General features: G+C 45.0%; 1 non-coding gene across 1 annotated transcript; it reads right to left on the bottom strand.

The window, feature by feature from the left end:
- Positions 1-1,072: 1,072 nt before the first annotated feature.
- LOC121490200 lies at positions 1,073-1,179 on the bottom strand. Its single transcript, XR_005987533.1, has one exon. It is a non-coding gene; the product is annotated as a U6 spliceosomal RNA (small nuclear RNA).
- Between the last annotated feature and the right edge of the window lie 14,370 nt (positions 1,180-15,549).

Below are 15,549 nucleotides of genomic sequence, written 5' to 3'. Positions count from 1 at the left end.
GGCGCCCTGCAAATTGCTTTTATTTATTTATTTTAAATTTTATTTATTCATGAGAGACAGAGAGAGCAGACACTTAACCGCTGAGCCACCGAGGCGTCCCTGCAAATTGCTTTTAAAGGATATTTACAAATAGTTTCTTTTTTTAAATTTTTATTTATTTATGATAGTCACTTATTTAAAGGATATTTACAAATAGTTTCTTTTTTTAATTTTTATTTATTTATGATATTATTTATGATATGATAGTCAATATTATTTATGATATTTATTTATTTATTTATTTATTTATTTATTTATTTATTTATGAGAGAGAGAGAGAGAGAGAGAGGCAGAGACACAGGCAGAGGGAGAAGCAGGCTCCATGCACCGGGAGCCCGATGTGGGACTCGATCCCGGGTCTCCAGGATCGCGCCCTGGGCCAAAGGTAGGCGCTAAATCGCTGCGCCACCCAGGGATCCCTACAAATAGTTTCTAATGCATCCCCTGCCTAAATCATAACAGCTCGAAATTCTAAGAGCATAATGTGAAGATCTTACTCTGTGATAAAGTTCAGATTGAATATATAGGCTGTGTTTGGGAGGAAGGACAACCTATAGGCTTTTGGAGGCGTAGGGTTAGAAAGAGAGTGATGTTTTACATATTCTCTGTGTGCTTATGAACATGTGTGAGTGTGGAAATGCACAGGGAAAGCTCTCAACAGGCCAGACCTGTGGCTAACAGTGGCCACCCCTGGGGAGGAGGGTGGGAATGGGGTGAAGGGAGGGGATTTTCACCTTTTCTCCTACACGCTCTAGTATCCTCTGAATCTTTTATTTATTTAAAGATTTTATTGACTTATTTGAGAGAGAGAGAGAGAGAGAGAGAGAGAGAACATGAGCAGGGTGGGGTGCACAGGAAGAAGCAGACAACTGGACGGGGAGCCTAATGTGGGGCTCAATCTCGGGACGCTGGGATCATGATACAAGCAGAAGGCAGACGCTTAACTGACTGAGCCACCTAGGTGCCCCCATTTGAATCTTTTAAATGGAGAATATGTTTACAAATTACTTGTGAAATTTATTTTATTTTATTTTTAAATATGGAACTCTTCATGAATTTGCATGTCATCCTTGCGCAGGGGCCATGCTAATCTTTTCTGTACCGTAATAGTTTTAGTATATGTGCTGCCGAAGTGAGGACTCCTTGTGAAATTTAAAGCAAAGATAGATGGAGGCAAAATCTCAAGGTCAATGCAGTTGGTGTAAACAGACACCTAGACCTTCTAGAAAATGGTAAAGGTCAACTTACCTTCAGAATACTGTAGGTAGACTCACCTTTTTTTTATTTTTAAGATTTTATTTATTTATTCATGAGAGACACAGAGAGGGAGGCAGAAGCATAGGAAGAGGGAGAAGAGGCTCCTCACGGGGAGCCTAATATGGGACTCGATCCCAGGACCCTGGGATCATGCCCTGAACCAAAGGCAGACACTCAACCACTGAGCCACCCAGGTGCCCCAGGGTCAGGTCAAGTTCCCTTTGAGACTCTGGGTAGAATCCTTCCTTGCCTCCTCCCATTTCTGATGTGGCTGGAAACTCTTGGTGTTTCTTGGCTTGCAGTCACATCCCTCCCATCTCTGCCTCTGTCATATCATCACATGACATTCCCTTGTGTGTCTGTCTTCACATGGTAGTCTTCCCTCTTCTGGTAAGGACACCAGTCATAGTGGATTAAAAACCTACTCTACCCTGATATGACCTCATCTTAACAACTCACATCTGCAAAAATCCTAATTCCAAATAAGGCCCCATTCCAAGGTATTGGGGGTTAGGACTCCCACGTTTCTTTTTCCAACCTATGATAATATGCCAAAGCTAGAACAAGAGCTCCCATCTTTACTCCCCACCAAACCAACCTTATAATGATTCACTTCCTACGTCTCCTCTTTTTTAAAAAAAACATCATGTGTAGACCTTGGTAACTGATAGCATCAAGTACAATAGGAAAGTTCTGGAGGAAGGATCTAGGACCTGCTGGGGGGACCCTGGTCAAGCAGAGAGGAGAATTTAACTGTGGGGGGATATCCTGGCAGGAAATTGTGGTACCGAACTGCTTAAAACACTTTGGGCTCTTCATCTCCAGCTTTTGCCAGCCTATAAAACTGTAGTAGCTGTGGCTGACGTCATTTGAAACTCTGTAGACTTGACACCTCATAAGCTGAATGTATGTGTGCGTGAGTGTGTGTGTGTGTGAGAGAGAGAGGTTGGGGTTTGTGTGATGATGGTGTCAGTTGACTGTCTCAGAATTTCTACAGACTTCTCTTGCTAAGGGAAGCTTTATAACTTCCCTTAAGTTTCCCTGTAAACTTGAATGTTATGGCAAATTATACAGAGTAGCTTAAGTGATTTTCTTCTTTTGGCAACTAGTAGAGCTCAGGATTTTTTTTCTTCACAGACTCCGAGGTGTCCACTGGACATAGGCTTTTGTCTATAAAGTTTGAGGGGGAAAAGAAAAACAGAGATAACTAGGAAAAGGCTGGGCCACCACTGCCTTCTGGAGCTGCATGCAGAAAGGGGAGGGAGGGGAAGAGACGGGAGAGAGAGACACCAGGCACCCACCTGAATTGTAAAGAACATGGGCCAGTGTTGCCCGCTGGGAACTGACACCACAAGTAGAGTGTGGGTGAATTACAAAGGTGACCTTTTATTTTTTTATTTTGTTTTATTTAGAGAGGAAGGGGGAGGGGCAGAGGCAGAGGGAGAGAGACTCTCAAGCAGACTCCACGCTGAGTGTGGAGCCCAACGCAGGGCTCAATCCCAGGACCCCAAGATCATGACCTGCGCAGAAACTGAGTCTGACACTTAACTGACTAAGCCACCCAGGGGCCCCTAAAGGTGATCTTTTAAATAAAGGTCTGGAATAAGAGGGGAAAGAGCATAAAAGCTACTATGGGAAAAGTTAAGAAGTAGCAGAAAGGTTTGTTTATGTGTCACAGAATTAGTGTTAATTTCAAAATTTGTTTTGAAAGTGGGTCCTCTTAAATCCGGCACTTCCTGTAGTTTTAAACGTATCTACCTGAACGTGGAAGGGGGTATTTACTATAAGACTGTGCAGTTACGGCATCTCTAATCACCTGATGGTGATGAAAACTCAGGATGCTTCGGAGCCGTCTTTCCAGTGAGAGCAGTGGTGGTGTGTGTTGGTCAGATTCACCAGATCTACGGATCTGGAGAAAGCTGTGTTTCTAGGAATCAGACCACTCACACTGAGGCTTGGATATTGGAATTCCACAGCCTTAGGAAACTAGCCAACTACCCACTTACCTCCTTACCAAATACATTGGTAAGACAAAAGTAAATTCTAGAAGTGAATTAAAGCAAAACCTATAAAAAATTGCTTTGGAGACACAGCTGAATATGGAAGGGTCAAGTAGAACTTCACTAAATCCCTAAGCTCCAGAAACAACAATTTTCACAGGGGGACTGGATGGGAATGAGACCCATAGTTATTGTCAGGGGTGCTGGATCGTTTTGGGTATGTTTCCTTTCGCAGTGATGGTTGTGTTGGCATTTTCTGAGTCAGACTTAGGAAGTGGATGAGCCCTTGATGGACAAAGGGGAACCCAAAAAGCATTGCCAATATCAGTATCATTAATATGTTAATTCAACAGCAAAAATATATTGAGTGCTTGCTCAATGCTGCACACTGGGAAGCATGCATTTTTGTGTGATTTTTAGACACCTGCTTTTTAAATTATGCTTCTCTTGCATATCCAGACAGTGCTTTCTGCTTTTATTTTGTTTAGTTTTTGGAAAGCCCGTCTGATCTTACAACGGAAAGGCTCATTTAGCAGAAATTCAGTTTAAGGAAACTAAAAAATTGTATTCTGTGTGAAGTGAGAGACGTCTACACTGAGAAGGTTTTTTTGTGTTTGTGTTGTTTTTGTTTTTTGAGAGAGAGAGAGCACACACATGTGCAAGTGGGGTGGGAGGGGGTAGATTCGGGGCTCAATCCCATGACCTTGATATCATGACCTGAGCTGAAATCAAGAGTCAGATGCTTAACTGATTGGGCCATGCAGGTACCCCAAGAAGGGGGTTTTCAGGTGCACCTAAGCAGCAAAAATGCTTAATTGGTATCCAGTCTATGAGCTTAAATCACCAAGGAGTAGAATCTTTTACACTACACTCTTTCTGAAAGAGGGAAATCGCATCCTAAGAAATCTCTGCAAAGACAGAGACCACATCCTCACCACTTTCGTGTCACCCACAGCCCCCAGCTCAGAACTTGGAGTAGAAAACACGCTCAAAGCATGTTCTTGGAAGGGCTGTTTCATCTGGGGGGCCAAACCTGAAAGTGTCATTTCTTGACCTACGATTGTCAATGGTGGGTTTTTTAAAAAAGTGACATTTTCTCTCTGTGATAATTAATGCTCAATTCAGACTGCGGGGGGTGTGGATGAGGAAATCTGAACAATAGCTAGACAAGACAAAGCGCATTAAATCTTCTGCAGCCTTCTCCCTCTACTAATGTGGTTTAGAATTATATGTTAGGAGCATTGTATACCAGAAGAATATTGATTGCATTTCAGATAATGCAATTTACAGTTAATAAGATGGTTAGGTTGGGCCAGGGAAATATTTGTTTTGTTCAATAATGTTAGACAGAAAACATACATTTTAATAAATACTGCATGAGAACAATCCTTTTGGGTGAACTTTAAGGAAATAAACATACAACCATATGGCTACACATTGGCAAAATTTTCACATGTCTGAAATCTGGAGAGATGTATTCTCAGTAATTCTTCGCTTTACAAATAGATGATTTTAAGTCATTCTTGTTGTAGTATCAGAACCTTTGTCTGGCATTTTCTATGTAATCTTTAATATCTAGGGACAATTGTTATGGAACAGAATACACTGCGTGATTCCATTTGTTTAAATACATATATATGTAACATATAAATACAGACACATACATCCATACACACATTTATGGTCACACGCACATGCACGCACACACACAACTCTGGAAGATTATCTAAGCGCTTCACCGTGGTCATGATGAGGACCAGGGCACAGAGGGATGACAGGTATTTTTACATTTGAGTTATAGATTGTTATGATACTCGAGTTTCATAATAAGCATATATTTCTTTTATAATCAGAAAAAGATATGTTAATATACAGAGCTGACGTTGATGACACTGACAATAAAAACAGTCTTGCCAAGAGCCTGAAAGCAATCTAGTTGCAGAGTCATCTATCAAGATTACTTCCTTCCCGTGTGCGTGAGGATACGCGCTGTGACACCACCTGAAGTGGCAAGAAAGCTGCCACAACTTGAAAGTCCGTGGTCAGAGGGAGGGAAAGAGGACATATGAAGGTCTGTCTGACTGCTCAGATGGGGAAAAATCTTGTGGGCGGGAGGGCAAGATGAGAAGCCGATAACCATAAGAGGAGCCGTATGGTGGAGGGGTGGGTGCCTTTCCAATTTTGTACCATGTGTCTTTGCCACATGTTAAAAAAAAATTAAGTATTAAGAGTCTCTGTTCAAGGCCACAACCCACAGCTACTGGTCAGAATAGGACAGGATTCTGGTGGGATGGATCCTGTTTTCCTCAGTGGCCTCTCACAAGGCTGGTTCTTTTATTATTATTTTATTTTATTTTTTTACAAGGCTGGTTCTATATGCTTCCCCCTAAATGGGGCTTCTCCAGCCATCGATGGGGAAAGACCGGTTTTGTTTTGCTTTTTATTTCCCCAATGCCTTGAAGACTGATCCTTTAATAAAATCAATAAAAATGAATTACGGGAAAAATGAAATTAAAAAATACAAGGAAGACATACAAAATTCAGGGTCCAATATTTTTATTATTAGATTGAACAGACATAAAGTCCCTCAGGCAAATTGCTTTTAAAAAGGGGTTCTTGGGACGCCTAGGTGGCTCAGCTGGTTGAGCGTCTGCCTTCGGCTCAGGTCATGATCCTGGGGTCCTGGGATCAAGTCTCCCATCAGGCTCCCTGCAGGGAGCCTGCTTCTCCCTCTGCCTGTATCTCTGCCTCTCTCATGAATGAATGAATGAATGAATGAATGAATGAATGAATAAATAAATAAATAAATAAATAAAATCTTTTAAAAAAAATCACAACCAGAATTCTTTACCTCTTGAAATTTCTGAGACTTCCTCATAATATAATCAAATGAAACATGAAAAAAAGATTTTTGTAGACAGGCAGGTGGGGCTATTTTTATCTCAGAGCTATCATTTTCCTGGGAATGCTGTTAATATCCCTGGGCTCCCATCTGTGAAATGGGAATACCGCCCTCTTCATAAGGCTGTTGTGAGGATGGAGTGAAGATACTAGGATGTGAAAGGGCCTAACCCACAGTGACACCCAACACCCAGCCCCAGGCTTCGTTCTCTCTGCGATTCCTCAAGGCCCCCGTCCAAGGACCTGGCCCACCCAGGTCACTGCCAACCTCAGAGCATTGTCCCTTCTTCCTGTCGGTCTTTTCTTTTCCGTGGTGGGGCTGCAGGCAAGGGTCCCGACATTTCCCCTCCTTGGGGGAGACAGGGACTCCGCAGATGCTTTCAGCCTCCAGACCCCAGAAGGAGCAAAGGGCGGGAGTGAAGCTGACCTCTCCCCCCAGGAAGATGAAAGGAAACACTGATGTGGAAAGTGCTAGGCGGCCGGGGGGAACCACGGAGGGTTATTGGGCCCTTACTAGATGCCTGAAATAGAAAGCAGTGGGAAAGGGAACCGGAGGAAAGAAGAAAGTCTGCAAAACTTGCCGCCTGCCATCAAGCCATCCGTTTGGTCCCACCCAGAGCCGTTTGCAGAGCGGGTCGGGCCCCATTCGCTCACTGGCAAAGAGCAGCAGAGAGGAGCAGACAATTAGTGGAGAAGCTTCTAGTAGGACCCACGAGGCTGCCACAGTGCAGCCAGCTCGGGTTTTGGCAGGAGAGGTCTCACCCAGCAAATTCCAGCTGCACCTTCACGAGTGACGCCCAGCTGGCTCCCGGCCTTGGGTGCAGAGCGGGAGCTGGCACCTGGCACCCGGCACCTGGCATCGCTGACCACGCTCCGGGGACCCAGAAAACCCAGGCCCACGTTGTCCCTGACCTCGGGCCCAGGGCTGAACCACTGTCGTCTGCGGGTCCCCAGAGAGCTGCAGCTGGGATAGGAGATGGGGTGAAGCCGGGGCAGAGCTGGAGGGGGCCCTCCCTTCAGGGCAGAAAGGCCCCTGGCAGGGGTACGTCCCAACCAGGCGCAGTGGGATCTCTGCTTCCAAAACTCTTCGAGGAAACGTCCCTCTCCTTCATCCCTGCCACGTCTGAGTCCTGCTCCTGGTCTCGGTGGAAGCGGTTGAGAAAGGATCTGTCCCTGTGCTCATGGCCGGAGTCTGCGGCAGGTGCTCCGGAGACACAGCTGCCCTCGGGCCGCCGTCAGGTGGCGGGTCAGGAGGACGTGCCCAGCAGCCTGGGGCCAGAAGGCACCACGCCAGCCGAGGGGGGCTGGATGGGGAGATGTATGAATGAATAACAGATTTGTTAGGCTACGCCCGTGGCTGCCGGGAAGGAAAAATCTGTTCTGTTCCAAATCCCCATTATTTCAGCTCCCTCTTCCCGTCTGCATCACCCCCAGCATCTCTGCTGCTGTCGCTGGAGGGGCTGGAGAAAGATTGCTCATTGATCACCTCTGTACCCCAGGCACGGGTTCACGAGACACTTAAGACATAATTTATCTCCCACAGATGTTCACAGCCTAGACAGGGACATGAGCTATAAACTAATAATGACCACGCGGGGGTCAAGTGCAATAAAAATGCATTTAACCAGGATTTGGGAACAGAGAGCAAGGAGCCCAGGAGTGTCCAGGAACAAAGAAATGATCCCTGCGTGCTCCTGACACAGGCTGCCAGCACCTGGAGCTCTCGGTGATGGATACCGTGCTCTGCCTAGGGAGCACACACTTTCTCATTTTATGACTCTTTAATTCTGATTCATATTCTCAGGTTTTGCTACGGTGGCCGAACATAGAGTCTAAAACTGTATCTTAATCCCACTTACCCAGATTTTCTCCTGATGCATTATTAAAACATCTTCTTACCCAGCACATGCTTGGTGTCACCGTTAACTTACATTCTGCATGACGTGCCTTTCAGTTCCAAAAGCAATTCATTCATATAAATGCTCCTGCAGGTCATTAAGTCTCATACTCTGGCACTGGGCATAATTGGAGGATGAATCCAATATGCATCTCAAACAAACAGTTCCAACACATATTCATACCACATTTGAGATGTCTTCCTATTTTCAAGTTTTTATTTTTTTTAAAGATTTTATTTATTTATTCATGAGAGACACACAGAGAGAGGCAGAGACACAGGCAGAGGGAGAAGCAGTTTCCCTGTTGGGGGACCTGATGTGGGACTCGATCCCAGGACCCCGGGATCATGACTTGAGCCGAAGGCAGACGCTCAGCCACTGAGCCATTCAGGTGCCCCTCTTCCTATTTTCAAAGAAAATGATATATGAGTATGTGATATATATTCATATGCGTGTACATGTATATATGCATATATATCATATATCTTGTATGTATGATGAATACTCATATTTTTTCCATGTTAGTCTCAAATTATTATTTTTTCTATTAAATCAGGCAACGAGGGATGCCTGGGTGACTCAGCGGTTAAGCACCTGCCTTTGGTCCAGGGTGTGATCCTGGAGTCCCAGGACTGAGTCCCATGTCGGGCTCCTTGCATGGAGCCTGCTTCTGCCTCTGCCTGTGTCTCTGCCTCCCTCTCTCTCTGTGTCTCTCATGAATAAATAAATAAAATCTTAAAAAATAAAAAATAAAAAAATAAATCAGGCATCGAGTGCCTCTCCGAGGCTGAGCTCTTGGTAGATGAGCCCTGTGATTCAGCTTTGCCACAACGAGGTATTCTAGGGGCTTTTGAAAGTATGAAGCCATTATTGGGATTAGTAAAAACAGGATCTTCGAAGTCATGCAAACTGAAAGTACAAAAAAAGTCATTTTAGCTTTTGATGGTTTGATGAAACTTTCTATTTATTGGCTTCGTAATTCATAAGCATCAAAGTCAAGGAAATTGTGGGGACATAATTTGGCAGTCACAACTTCTGAGTCTCAGAAATGCATCAGTTGAATTGAATGTAGTATTTCTTTTTAATTTAAAATGAGTAAAATAGAGATTCATGGTTTTAGAATCAGAATCAGTGTAATGACTGGAAAAAGCCTTTGAGAAAATTTGCCCCAAACCCGTCATTTAACAGATGAATACTATCAGAATACATCTGCTTTATGACTGGAGGCTCCTTTAACCCACCATGGCTCACCTTCCTGGTCTGTGAAATGAGAGACTGGGCTCTGTGAACTCTTGATCCCCTACCTCTGCCAACATATTGTAGGATTCTAGTAAATGTTGGTTGAATGGATGCAGCTAATGCCCAGAGAGGCTGGTTGATTTGCCTGAGATCACACAGCTAGCCAGGGACAGATACAAGTCTGCTGACTCTCAGCCTGTGATACTTAAATAGAATAGGCTTAGAATGAAGACCTTGACATTTGTAAAAGTACGTAGATATTAATGAGGAATACACCCTAAGAAAGATCTTATTTGAAAATAAGATCTTTGGGGCACCCGGGTGGCTCAGTGTTGAGTGTCTGCCTTTGGCTCAGGTCATGATCCTGGGGTCCTGGGATCAAATCCTCCATCAGGCTCCCTGCGGGGAGCTCCCTCTGCCTGCATCTGTGTGTCTCTCATGAATTTCTATCGGTTTAAGCCATGCAGTTTGTAGTGCTGTGGTAAGGCGGCCCTAGGAGATGAACATAGCTCTCCTATTTCTGTGGGTTTATGGCTCACTTGGGTCCTTCTCTCTCAGGAGTCTCAGATGGTGGCTGGGACTGGAGCCATCTGCAGTTTGCTCACTGCAGAGCCAACTCACCTGGGTTGGTTGGATGTCCAAGATGGTGCAGCCATATCACCACAGCTAATGCTGCGTGTGGCTGGGGGCTCAGATGGAGCTGTGGGCTGGAGCACCAGCACGTGGCCACTCCATGTAGCGTGGATCTCCGGCAGCATGGCAGTGACTCGAGAACAACCATTCCAAAGAGGCAGAAAGTAAAAACTGCTGAGCCAATAAGGCCTTGGCCAGAAATTTGGATGGCATCTATTTTGCTGCATCCTATTAGTCACGCACACTGAGGGGATAGAACTCAACTCAAAGCCAAACGTTAGTGATTGAGGGGCGGTTCTTGGAGGTGTTCTGAGCCATTGCCTCCTGCTGGTAATATTGATTAACAAGATTAGGTTGGAAGAAACATTATTCCTCAGGATAGGGGCCAATGAAGAATGGTTCCAAAGGGTTCTAGGGGTTCTAAACTTTAAGGAGAGTTTCTTCAATCCATTTGCCTCCATCAGAAATTTTCTCATCCCTGGGTCACAGCTTAGGAGGCTGAAGGAGACATTTCCACTCTCCTTGCTTTTGAATCATTTATAGCAACTGTTTTTTTTTTTTTTTAAAGATTTTATTTATTTCAGAGAGACACAGAGAGGCAGAGACACAGGCAGAGGGAGAAGCAGGCTCCATGCAGGGAGCCCAACGCGGGACTCAGTCCCGTGACTCCAGGATCACGCCCTGGGCCGAAGGCAGGTGCTAAACTGCTGAGCCACGCAGGGATCCCCCCATTTATTGCAACTGTTATACCATGTTCAGTGAGTCCCTGGTGGGTGAGGAGAGAGTCTCCCTAAGTGCCTCAGAATTCTTTATTCAGGGTGCCTCTGTTAAATGCCTCTGGGGGTCCACGTTGTGCTGACTGTTGACACAAGGAAATAAACAGGAGTTTTAGAAGTTAAAAAAAAAAAAAAAAAAAACGCCTGCCATCCAGGGAGATGGAGCCAGGAAGCCTCTCTTAACATTTTCTTTCATTCTCCTTTCTGAACTGTAGAAGGTGGAGCAGCTCTGGGTCTCGGAGCTGTCCTGGCCATGTCTGTCTCTAGACACTCTTTCTTTTCCCTCAGGGTGGCTGGCTTGAGAAGCTGCCTGGGCCCGAGGAGACCCCAGGAGTTCACAGCACTGGGGCAAACACATTCCAGTCGCGTGAGCTCCTTATGTCCTAAGAGGTTAGCACCTGGAGGAATCACTCTCAGAGAGATTCCTGCTCTACATTTGGGGGAAGAGACCAGGAACAGAATTCAGAGTGGTTAGAAGAAAGAGCTGTACTGTACATTTGGTGTGGAGTGCAGAGGGCTGCTTTTGGGTTCTTCCCAGAAGGGGTTGCCTCTTGTGGTGATGTTGGCCTTTCTACCTTTATATTGCCTATGCCCTTGAAGGACCCTCGAGGGCATCAAGGACCTCCAAAGGGAAGAGTGAGATGGCAGTCAAGGAGAAACTCAAGGACCCTCGTCCTTTTTAAAATAAAAGTCATAGGGGTGCCTGGATGATTCAGTCGGTTAAGTGTCCAACTCTTGGTCTTGGCTCAGGTCATGATCTCAGGGTCTGAGATCAAGCTCCACATCAGGCTCCATGCTCAGCAGGGAGTCTGCTTGAAGATTATCTCCCTCTGCCCCTCCCCCAATGTTCGTGTTCTCTCTAATAAATTAACAAATGTTTTTTAAAAATAAAATAAATTTACAGGGGCTCCTGGATAGCTCAGTCCATTAAGCAACTAACTCTTGATTTTGGCTCAGGTCATGATTGCAGGGTTGTGAGATTGAGCCCAACGTTGGTCTCTGTGCTGGGCATGGAGCCTGCTTAAGATTCTTTCTCTCCCTCTCCCTCTCTCCCACTCTTAATAAAATAAAATGTGCAGAGACTTTATTTTTAGAGTAGTTTTATGTTCACAGCAAAACTGAGAGGCAGGTACTGAGATTTCCCATATCCTTCTGCCCACATACATGTACACCCTCCCTCCCTCTCACCATCCTCCTCCAGAGTGGGACATTTGCTGCAAATGATGAACCTGCACTGACACATCATCATCACTGAGTCCACAGTCAACATTGGGGTTCACCCTCAGTGGTGTACCTTCTATGGGTTTGTTCAAATATACAATGACATGTATCCACCATTACAGTGCCATACAGAGTCGCTTCTCTACCTTAAATTTTCTCTGTGCTCCACCTATTCATCCCTCCCTCCCTGTAATCCCCCAACCCCTGATTTTCTTACTGTCTCCATAGTTTTGCCTTTCCCTTTATTCCTTTCTAACCAGAGCAGATCTGTTTTTTTAAGTGTATTTATTATCTATTTAAGTAATCTCTACACCCAATGTGGGGTTCAAACTCATGACCCTGAGATCAAGAGTCACATGCTCTTCCAGCTGAACCAACCAGGCACCCCATGAGAGCAGATCTGTTTTATGTACTGGGCCTTTGTTTAAGATTTCATTTGAAGACTAGGTTATGTGGCTTAACAGAAAAAAAAAAAAAAAGATTTTATGTTAATGGGCAGTGTCTTGACCCCTTTCTTGTTAGCTGTGTGACCCTTGGCAAGTCACTTCACCTCTCTGAAACTCGATTTCTCATCCATAAAATGGGGCTAATGAGGGCTGCCTCGCATAAATACTAATATGTATGCACAGCATCTGGCTCACAGTAGGGCCTCAACCAGGGCGAATGGCCTCTCTCTGCATCTCGTGCTCACTTCTCACATTTAGTTCCCGAGGTCTGCCTGTTTCATCTCTAGAATTCTAGAATCTCTCTCTTCCTTTCTAGTTTAGGCTTGAGCTGATTCAGGATTTGAAAACAGTGGTTAGGCCACACACCTCTGCCAAATGCTCACCTTTAATGAAACAGAACAGGGAGACATTATTTAGCAATCTGGAGATGAACATGGGCAGAGCATAGGCAGGAGCAGGCAGGCGGGCTCTGCAAATTGTTTCCTAGCAAAGCTCTCTGGGGCCCTTCCCCCTAACCCCCCACGGCCCCCTGACAAACCACCAGGAGTTACTATGGTGGTGGGATTTAGAGCCTTGCTTCCAAGTTGCTTTCCTACTAACCCATCTAACTCCTGCTAGCACTAACCTCACAAGATACAATGGTACAGAAGCAACCACATCCGCAGGACTACCCTGGCTTCCCCGGGGAGCTTTCTGGACCACGTCTCCTTAAATCCTTATCTTTAAGACTCTGAATTAAGGCTCTGAATACAAAGTCCCCATGTCTGTCTCCACTGGATTGGTCCTGAGCTCTCCTGAGCAATCAGGGTCCACAGCCTCCCAGCTGAGCAGAACCTGGTGACTGTGATCAGAAGTTGGGAATGAAAGACAATTCTGAGGAGGCATCTCAACTCCCAGAATTGGCGACAGTGTCACCAAGTAGAATAGAGAACACAGGGAAACGAGCAGACTTAGGGACTTCGGTGTGAGCTAGTTGAGTATGTGGCACTTGTGGGACCCGCGAGTATGGGCATCAGTGAGTCCGAGATGGGCAGGTGGCTTTGATCCATCCTCAGCTGATTTTTCCAGGTCTACCTCTTCAAGTCTACATAAGTTTCCTCTTATTTTCCATTTCTTGGGCAGGGGCAATCCACTCTTACTCATGTCCTATTTACAAGCCAATTCTTGTACGAGTTGGCATCTAGCGTGATGTTTTTTTCTTGGAAATGTGAAGTATTTGCATTTGAACTATTAGCTTATCACTGGGCTAGGTTGATTATTGGTGTTTTGATACTGTGTATGAATACATATTACAAATACTATGAAAAAATCTACCTTAGGGCACCTGGGTGGCTCAGTTGGTCATATGTCTGCCTTTGGCTCAGGTCATGATCTTGGGGTCCTGGGATCGAGCCCCACATTGGGCTCCCTGCTCAGTGAGGAGCCTGTTTCTCCCTCTCCCTCTCCTGCTGTTCCCCCTGCTTATGAGCACTCTCTGTTAAATAAATAAATAAAATCTTTTAAAATAAAGAATTTATCTTTATACAGCGATAAGATTATAGATTCCTTAGAGAAAGAAAATTAGAGATCAGATAATTCAATACCCTCAAGAGACCAAGTAACTCAACATGCATTAATTGAGCACCCCCTGTATGTATACGTATATATGCAGAAGGAGAAACAATGAATGTAAAATGCCAACATTCAGGGAATTTCAGTGAAGGGAATTTCAGTGCAAATTTCTTTGCACTCTCTTTTCAACTTCTTTCTGCCTAAATTTTTTTCAAATTAAAAATAAAAAGAAGCCGGGATCCCTGGGTGGCACAGAGGTTTGGTGCCTGCCTTTGGCCCAGGGCGCGATCCTGGAGACCCGGGATCGAGTCCCACGTCGGGCTCCCGGTGCATGGAGCCTGCTTCTCCCTCTGCCTGTGTCTCTGCCTCTCTCTCTCTCTCTCTCTCTCTCTGTAACTATCATAAATAAATAAATTTAAAAAAAAAAGAAGTTAGTGTAAAACATACCATGTATTGCTACCATACCACCTTAAGGATTGAGAGGGAGTGTGGTGATGGGGTATATTAGTGATAGGAAGCAACAAACCTCAACAGTGTTTCCAAGCAATTGGTGATCACACAGCCAGATTCTCTATACTCAGCTCAACTTCTCAAATGTTTTGAGAAACAATCTTTTCGGTTTTTTCCTAGATGCAAAGAGATACAGTTGAATAAATCAGATGAGAAAATGAAAAGATTCTCTACTTGATGTCATAGTGGTGATGAAATATGAATAAATCTCAGCCCAGAAGGAATTAATTTGACGAATGTAGATGTAAAATCAAAATTACTAGGACTATCATCCCTCAAGGGATCTGTATTTGTTCTGAATGCTCTTATCAAATGTTTTGGGGACACAGGACACAATATTATCGTTGAGATATGCGGTGGGGTTGGCCGTGAGTTAGATGGAGGGAAGATACTGGTGATCACGCGCTTCCCTTGCTTAAAGAAGCCCAATGAAAGGTTGAGATACCCACCAGAGGGCTTGGACTGCAGAACCAGGAACCTGACCCCAGGAGTCTCTCACAGATATGTTTACCCGGACCTGAGACACAGATATGGCCAGAGCATGTGGTCCTGATTGGTATCAGGGAACTGGAGTCTTATGGCTGATCCCCTGCCTCAAAGGAAAAGGAGAGTGCTCCTAATTAGTTAAGGTCTCCTTAAAGTCTAGCAAGATCTGCTCCCAAGACCCACTAGGAAGATGGTCAGGGGAGGGCTGCTTATTCAAGTGTTCAAGCGAGTGCCTTCTACATATGAGGCATAAGGCAAAACAGTGGGATAATGCTGAATAAGAGAAATGGGATCTGCCCCATTGGCTGGCTTATGAACTGAGGACTGGCTGACAAAGAGTTTTCAAAGAACTCTGTTCCCCCATCTGTGAAAGGGGAAGACCTACATCCTTCATGTACGAAACCCGAAGATGAAACCAACTGGTGCATGCGAAGTGATTAGAAAACTGGGCAGGTATTGGGCACGCCGTGGTTACTGGTTCCTCCTCTTCTTTGATGCAAGAGCCGGAGTTATCCTGGGTTACTCGGAATCTCGCCCACTCTGGCCTATCCCCAGAGCTCCATGGCCCCCACTCTAGACCTTCTTGTCCTAA

Source organism: Vulpes lagopus, chromosome 4, assembly GCF_018345385.1.
Source record: "Vulpes lagopus strain Blue_001 chromosome 4, ASM1834538v1, whole genome shotgun sequence".
In the NCBI taxonomy this organism is placed as follows: domain Eukaryota; kingdom Metazoa; phylum Chordata; class Mammalia; order Carnivora; family Canidae; genus Vulpes; species Vulpes lagopus.
The sequence above is the reverse complement of the archived record's forward strand: the minus strand, read 5'-3'. Positions and strand labels throughout refer to the sequence as shown.